Source organism: Rhinopithecus roxellana, unplaced genomic scaffold (genome assembly GCF_007565055.1).
Source record: "Rhinopithecus roxellana isolate Shanxi Qingling unplaced genomic scaffold, ASM756505v1 contig3387, whole genome shotgun sequence".
Classification (NCBI taxonomy): domain Eukaryota; kingdom Metazoa; phylum Chordata; class Mammalia; order Primates; family Cercopithecidae; genus Rhinopithecus; species Rhinopithecus roxellana.
This window is the reverse complement of record NW_022142493.1, coordinates 1-7,865: the sequence shown is the minus strand read 5'-3', so window position 1 is coordinate 7,865 and position 7,865 is coordinate 1. Positions and strand designations below refer to the sequence as shown.

The following is a 7,865-nucleotide window of genomic DNA, read 5'->3' as shown; positions in this document are numbered from 1 at the left end:
CACCCAGTACCTGTCATTAGCACTGATGTGTGTTGGGGGCAGTGCCTGTTACAGCTGAAGTGCTCTTGTCCTTCTTTTTCTAACGAGGCAGCCTCAGCATGAAATAGACTTGCATCACCGTCTCTCAAGCTATGGGAACTCTAAGGTATTCATGAGATCTGACTTTGTTTCCACAGAGCTGACCACTGATACAGACACCAAAATCCCACTCAAATCAACGTAAGTATAGAGCTTATTTTATTTTTAATTACAGAGACAGGGTTTCGCTATTGCCCAGGCTGGAGAGCAGTGGCGCAGTCACAGTTCACTGTAGCCTCAAGATCCTGGGCTCGAGTGATCCTCCCTCTCCAGCTTCCCAAGTAGCTGGGACCACAGGCACGCACCACCGTACCTGGCTAATGTTTTTTATTTTTGGTACAGACAGAGTCTCGCTGTGCTGGCCAGGCTGGTCTTGAACTCCTGGCTCAAGTGATCCTCCTGCCTCGGCCTCCCAAAGCACTGGGATTACAAGCATGAGCCACCGTACCTGCCTAAAGAGCTTATTTTAAAATCTAGAAAGCTCCTGGAATCCAAGAGGAGCAGGGCCCCTATGGACAGGAACTGGGAACCAGAAATGTTGCATCTAAGGTGCTCTCCAGGGCATCCTCTCTCCTTTTCTTTTTCTGTCCCTTTCTCTCTGGAACCACGAGGCCCTCATATGCATTTTCCCTTGTGAATTCTTTCTCTCTCTCCCTCTCTCCCCTCTCCCTATCTCATTCTCATTCTCTTCTCTGTAGGCCTGTAGTTCAAAATGTTCACCAGATCACTTGAGGTCAGGAGTTCAAAGACCAGCCTGGCCAACATGGTGAAACCCTGGTTTATTAAAAATACAGAAATTGGCCAGGTGTGGTGGCATGTGCCTGTAATCCCAGCTGCTCGGGAGGCTGAGGCACGAGAATCGCTTGAACCCAGAAGGCAGAGGTTGCAGTGAGCCGAGACTGGGAAGGCAGAAGTTGCACTGCATTCCAGCTTGGGCAACAGAGCGAGAATCCGTCTCAAAAAAAAAAAAAAAAAAAAATGTCCGCCAGTCACAACATTTCATCGCCTTTCTGAACATTTTTCTTCATTTCTTGGAGTTTCAATTCCAAATCTCTGATACCCAAAGGAATTTAGTCCTGAGACTCTCATTTCTGGGAAACCTATAGGTAGGCCCCTTCCCTGGGTCTCATAAATGATCCGCGGGATCTAGGGCTGCTTATTTACCTACAACAGGGGGAGGGGGCAAGATAAGATTCTCTGAAAAAAGATGGATTGATTATTTAAAACATACGTATAGTCTCTAAGGATATTTGTTTGTTTATCACATCCTAGTAGTACTTTTCAGTAAAGCTCAACATTTACTGTGGAGGGAGAAGTTGCTTCCTCACAATTCGGTCTGACTCAGATGGCGACCCATTACTCCCCCATGCAGGAGAGTCTGTGGGAGCTGCTATGTAACTGCGAGGATTATGGTATTTCGGGAGTTAAGGTACCAGAAAGAGGAATGGGTTGATGGTTGAGAATTCGATCCTTACACCTGAGTCCTGATAAGATCCTAACCCACTGTATGACCTTGGACAAAACAAATAACTTTCTGAGCTTTTGATTTTTTTAAATTTGTTCGATGAGGAGGCTGGTGTAAATCAGTGGTTCCCAGTTTTTTAGAGTGTGAAAACTCTTCTTAATTTCAGAAAATCATGAATACCACATTATAAAGGTGTCAATTTTGTTGCCCACTGAAAGGAAAAATACCTATAAACATATACGGGTTCTAAGACTCTTCTAATAACTCCAGAGTCTCTGTGAAATGCTGCAGGCTAGAACCATTGATCTAGCTGACACTGAGCCCCTTCTGGCTGTGATAATCTGGGGCTCAAGTCAGGGGAATTCAAAAGGAAAGCTGACATTAAATATCAGATCCAAGAACAGCACTAGAAGTTTTCAAAAGAGATGAATTAAAGCAGATTCAAGGATCAAAGAATCGGAGCTGAGAGAGAACAGAAGGAAGAATGAACACTAACAACAGTGGAAGGCTGTGGGGCAGCATGTCGGGAAGCAGGGTTATACAGTGTGGCTCATACCAGCGAGAGGGTCAGACGCCATCATAACTAAGAAAAGGAAGGCAGAGGGGAAGGTGATTTTGACTCTCAGGCAGGGTGGGCCACCTCTTCTTTTCCTAAATAAATATGTTATATAACAGCATATTAAATATAAATATAATGTAATTAATAATACATGTTATATTGGATAATATTCACATATAAAACCACCAAGACAGTATATGTGCATGGTTCATAGTAGGCTAGTTTTCCTTTCCCCTCCTTTGTTAACTTAACAGTTGAAGTGTTACTTAAAGCCTTCTATTTAAAATTCTGTCAAGATTAGTACCGTCAGAGTTGACATCAAGAAGATACTGGCAATGACTTCGGGTAATTTCCATGATGGACATACAAGAGTTATGCCCACAGAAAAATTTATTCTTATGGTTCATCCAAGCACTGTCCCTTTTGTGTTTTTCAATGCTTTGTATGCTTCATATCAAATAAAGAGACTGATTCTCAAAGACATTCTGCCTTACAGCATTCTTCCTTAAGGTTTTAGGAGATCTTAACCTGACAGTTTACATTTTCCAGAGTTAAACACATATTTGAGAATTAGGTTGAGAATATAAGGTCAAATTTCGATCCAACATTCATCAAGCTGCACTGAGAAGCAAGACAGGAACATAAGAAAAATTCCTGAAAAAATTTACAGGTTATTAATTGTCTATTTTGCTTTTCTATAAAGGAATACCTGAGACTGGGTAATTTATAAAGAAAAGTGGCAGGACTTGCCACACTCTTTTTTTTTTTTGAGATGAAGACTCACTCTTGTCCCCTAGTCTGGAGTACAATGACATGATCTGTACTCACTGCAACCTCCATCTTGGGTTCAAGCGATTCTCCAGCCTCAGCCTCCCGAGTAGCTGGGATTATAGGTACGTATCACCACGCACAGCTAATTTTTTGTATTTTAAGTAGAGACGGGGTTTCCCCATGTTGGCCAGGCTGGTCTCGAACTCCTGACCTCAGGTGATCCGCCCGTCTCAGCCTCCCAAAGTGCTAGGATTGCAGGCGTGAGCCACCGCACCCAGCACCACACTCTTTTAAACAACCAGATCTTGTATGAACTAAGAGTGAGAACTCACTCATTTCCATGGGGAGAGCACCAAGCCATTTATGAAGGATCCACCCCCATGACTCAAACACCTCCCACCAGGGCACACCTCCAGCATTGGGGATTACATTTCAACATGAGATTTGAGGGAACAAAACTTGGAAATCTTACTGTTAATTTTCAGAATATTTTTGTTATAACTATTTTGATTTCTATATTCTAGCAAACATATCCTTTGGAGAATAGAAACTCCCTCCACTCCTCCAATAAATTCAACTGTAGAAGCTTTAAGAAAAACAGAAATCTTATAAGAAAGTGTTGGTCCAAATATAAATCAAACTAAAATGTTGTAGTGTTTCTAGCAATTTATAGCGTGTAAGAAAAAATAGACCCTTCCAGTGTGCTGACAGAGAAATTATATTTCATTTTTTCATGAATCATATATTATTATTTGATTCTTCAGTGAATGTTCACATGTTCATAGACTGTGAATAATATTAACACGTTCTGTTCTCAGTTTTCAGAATCAATCTACAGACAAAGTATGTTTAAGGGACAGAATGTAAATGTTTTAAATGTAAAAATTGAAAATGTAGTATTATTTTAATTTTCTCTTAATAATTGTACATATTTATGGGGTACACTGTGATATTTCCATACAAGTATAAAATATATAATAATAAAATCGGGGTAATTAGCATATCTATCACCTCAAACATTAATCATTTCTTTGTGTTGAGAACATTTAAAATCTACTCTTCTAGCTACTTGAAAATACATAGTAAGTCCCACGAGACGTGAGCAAGGCTGGTGCTGGGGCTTCTTCTCCTGAAGGGGCTGCAAGAGGGAAGACTTAGCCATGTCGTCCTTGATCAAAACGGTGATCAGCACCGCGAAAACCCCAGGGGCCATTGGACCCTACAGTCAAGCTGTGTTAGTCGACAAGACCATTTACATTTCAGGACAGATAGGCATGGACCCTTCAAATGGACAGCTTGTGTCAGGAGGGGTAGCAGAAGAAGCTAAACAAGCTCTTAAAAACATGGGTGAAATTCTGAAAGCTGCAGGCTGTGACTTCACTAATGTGGTGAAAACAACTGTTCTTCTGGCTGACATAAATGACTTCAATACTGTCAATGAAATCTACAAACAGTATTTCAAGAGTCATTTTCCTGCTAGAGCTGCTTACCCAGTTGCTGCTTTGCCCAAAGGTAGCCGAATTGAAATTGAAGCAGTAGCTGTCCAAGGACCGCTGACAACAGCATCACTATAAGTGGGCCAGCGCTTTGTAGTCTGGAATTGTTAACATTTTAATTTTTACAAGTGATGTAACATCTTAATTAACCTTTTAATTTTCACAATTGATGACAGTGTGAGCTTGATGAAAATATCTGAAGTTACTATGGAAATACCGTATAATAGGGAGAGTTGAACATGAATTGAAGGTTAGAGAAGGAATCCAGTTACTGTTTTAAATTACACCTGTATTACTGAATATAGGAAAGAGATATCCATTACATAGTTACTCAATAAATAAAAGAGAAATAGCAGGTAGGAAAGAAGAATAATCATTCTGGAGAAGTAATCAAGAACATATCTAATTCAAACTAATGATGTGAACGATTTAGTTTTCATGTCAGGTATGTGATTCTGCTTTTACTTGAGTAAAATTTAAGTGTTTAAATTTGAGGTCAAGAAGAAGAAAGTGGACCAAAATTTAACATAGATAGTATTTTTCTAAGGGAAATAAAATAGACAAGGAGATTTCACACACAAAAAATGAAAATACATAGTAAATTGTTGTTGATTATAGTCCCACTATAGTGGTATAGAACACTAGAACTTATTCCTTCTAGCTGTACTTTTGCATCCATTAACTAACCTCGAGCTATTCTCCACTCGTTCTACCCTTTCCAGCCTCTAGTAACCACTAATCTACTCTATACTTCCATGAGATGAACTTTTTTAGCTTCCGTATATGAGTGAGAACATGTATTTATCTTTCTGTTCCTGGCTTGTTTCACGTAACATAATATCCTCCAGGCTCATCCATCGTTCCTCAAATGACAGAACTTTGTTCTTTTTTTATACCTTTGTTCTTTTTATATTCCACTGTGTCTGTATACTGCATTTTCTTTCTCTTTTTTCTTTTCTTTCTTCTTTCTTTTTTTTTTTTTTTTCATGAGATGGAGTCTTGCTCTGTTGCCAGGCTGACATAAATGACTTCAATACTGTCAATGAAATCTACAAACAGTATTTCAAGAGTCATTTTCCTGCTAGAGCTGCTTACCAAGTTGCTGCTTTGCCCAAAGGTAGCCGAATTGAAATTGAAGCACTGCACTGGAGTGCAGTGGTGCGATCGCAACTCACAGCAACCTCTGCCTCTCGGGTTCAAGTGATTCTCCTGTCTCAGCCTCCTGAGTAGCTGGGATTACAGGTGTCTGCCACCATGCCCAGCTAATTTTTGTATTTTTAGTAGAGACGGAGTTTCACTATGTTGGTCAGGATGGTCTTGATCTCTTGATCTCGTGATCTGCCCGTCTTGGCCTCCCAAAGTGCTGGGATTACAGGCGTGAGCCATGCATTTTCTTTATTCACTCATTTGTTGCTGGGCACTGAGGTTGATTCCATATCTTGGTTGTTGTGAATAGTGCTGTAATAAACATGGGAGTGCCTATCTCTTTGACATACTGATTTCCTTTCCTTTGGATAAATACCCAGTAGTGGGATTGCTGGATCATAGGGTAGTTTTATTTGTAGTTTTTTGAGGAATCTCTATACTGTTTTCCATAATGGCTGTACTAGAGTTTCACTGAAGGCAGAAGTCAGCTCTTTTGTGGAGGTTCCTCAAATGCCAATGTCTGTATGTCTTTATTGTGGGATGGTTCTATTTTTCTAGAAAAAGGATCTTCTAATATTTTGCCTAAAGGATTTAAACCAGGTATTGTCAGTGTTCTATAACAAGGGATAAAGATTTGGAATTGGAACTCCAAGAGTTGAAGAAAAGTGGTCAGAAGTGGGGTGATGTAATGTTGGGGCTAGTGGACATTGGTTGGTGAACCATGTTCAAGCATGCAGTCAGCGTAGGGTCATCCAAAATTCAAGAAAACTCTCCAACAGCAAAAAGTAGGAGAAAATAAATAAATAAGTCAGAAAGCTAAAAAATATAGGGAAATTTTCTAGAATGTAGAGCAATAGTCTTTTTGTCCTACCAAAAGATGTACAATAAGAGAGGAAAAATACAAGAGCCTCAAGATCTGAATAATAGGAGTTCCAGAGAGAATGAACAGAGAAAATAGTGGGGGAAATGTATTAAAGAAACAATTAAGGAAAATTTCCCAAAATAAAGGAAATGTCTGTAGATGAATGAAAAATAAGTCCATCCACCTGGACGTGGTAGCTCATGCCTGTGATCCTAGTCTTTTGGAAGACCAAGGTGGGAGGGTCACCTGAGGTCAGGAGTTCGAGGCCAGCCTGGCCAACATGGCAAAACTCCATCTCCACAAGAAATAAAAAAATTAGCCTGGCATGATGGTGCACCTGTAGTCCCAGCTACTCGGGAGGCTGAGGCAGGAGAAACTCTTTTTTTTTTTTTAGACAGAGTCTCATGCTGTGGCCCAGGCATGATCTTGGCTCACTGCAACCTCCGCCTCCTGGGTTCCAGTGATTCTCCTGCCTCAGCCTCCCAAGTAGCTGGGATTACAGGCGTGAACCACCCCACCCAGCTAATTTTTTTTGTATTTTTAGTAGAGACGAGGTTTCACCATGCTAGCCAGGCTGGTCTCAAACTCCTGACCTCAGGTGATCCGCCCATCTCAGCCAAAGTGCAGGGATTACAGGTATGAGCCACCGTGCCCAGCCCAGGAGAAACTCTTGAACCTGGGAGACAGAGGTTGCAGTGAGCCAAGATCGTACCCCTGCGCTCCAGCCTGGGCGACAGAGCGAGACTCCATCTCAAAATAATAATAATAAATAATGAAAACATGTCCATCAAAAAAGCCAAATCATTGTGAAATTTCAAAACCCCAAATACAAAGAAAAGATCCCGAAAGCTTCTAGAGAGAAAAAGAAAACCAATTTATTTACAAAGTGCTGGTTCTAAGAATGGCAATGTTTGTAGTCCTAACTCTCACAGAGAGTTTTCCTTCACTTGAGCCTATATTGTTGTCAAACCCCTTTTGCTGAGGGCTCATCTTCTGAGTTTTACTTCTGAATTCTCCCCTTCACTACCCATTTTGCTCTCCTCATTAAAGATTCTTACAAAGTTCTGTCACATACTCAAAACAGTCTCTTCTCCCCTTACCCTATTTCCAGATCTGACGCTGTGACAGACTAAGCGTATACTGGCCTGGATCTTTCTCCCTTTGCTGGGAGAGCCATTTCTTTAGTCATCATCTGTACTGAGCAGTTGTCAACTGTGAATTTCCTCAGCACTTGTCAGCTGAGCTCAGTTACCAGGGTTTCTGCAGAGACTGGCTCCACCTGCTTTTCTGCACCAAGATGTTGACAACTTCTCTCTTTTTCCTTCTTGGAGCCATCTCAACCCTCTTTGGTGGTAAGAAGGAGATGAAGACGTCAGTAAGGTAGCAGCTGCCACAACCCACATAATACCAATTCAACCTACAAACACAATCATGAGATTTCTCTTTGCTGGTAACCAGACAAGAGGCCCATCAATTCTGTCCAGTTGA

At 40.9% G+C, this 7,865-nt stretch overlaps 1 pseudogene across 1 annotated transcript; it reads left to right on the top strand.

Annotated features, from left to right (window-relative positions):
• The first annotated feature begins 3,936 nt into the window (after positions 1-3,936).
• LOC115895869 lies at positions 3,937-4,789 on the top strand (annotated as a pseudogene). Its single transcript, XR_004055955.1, has one exon. The product of XR_004055955.1 is annotated as a 2-iminobutanoate/2-iminopropanoate deaminase pseudogene (transcript).
• The last annotated feature ends 3,076 nt before the right edge of the window (positions 4,790-7,865 follow it).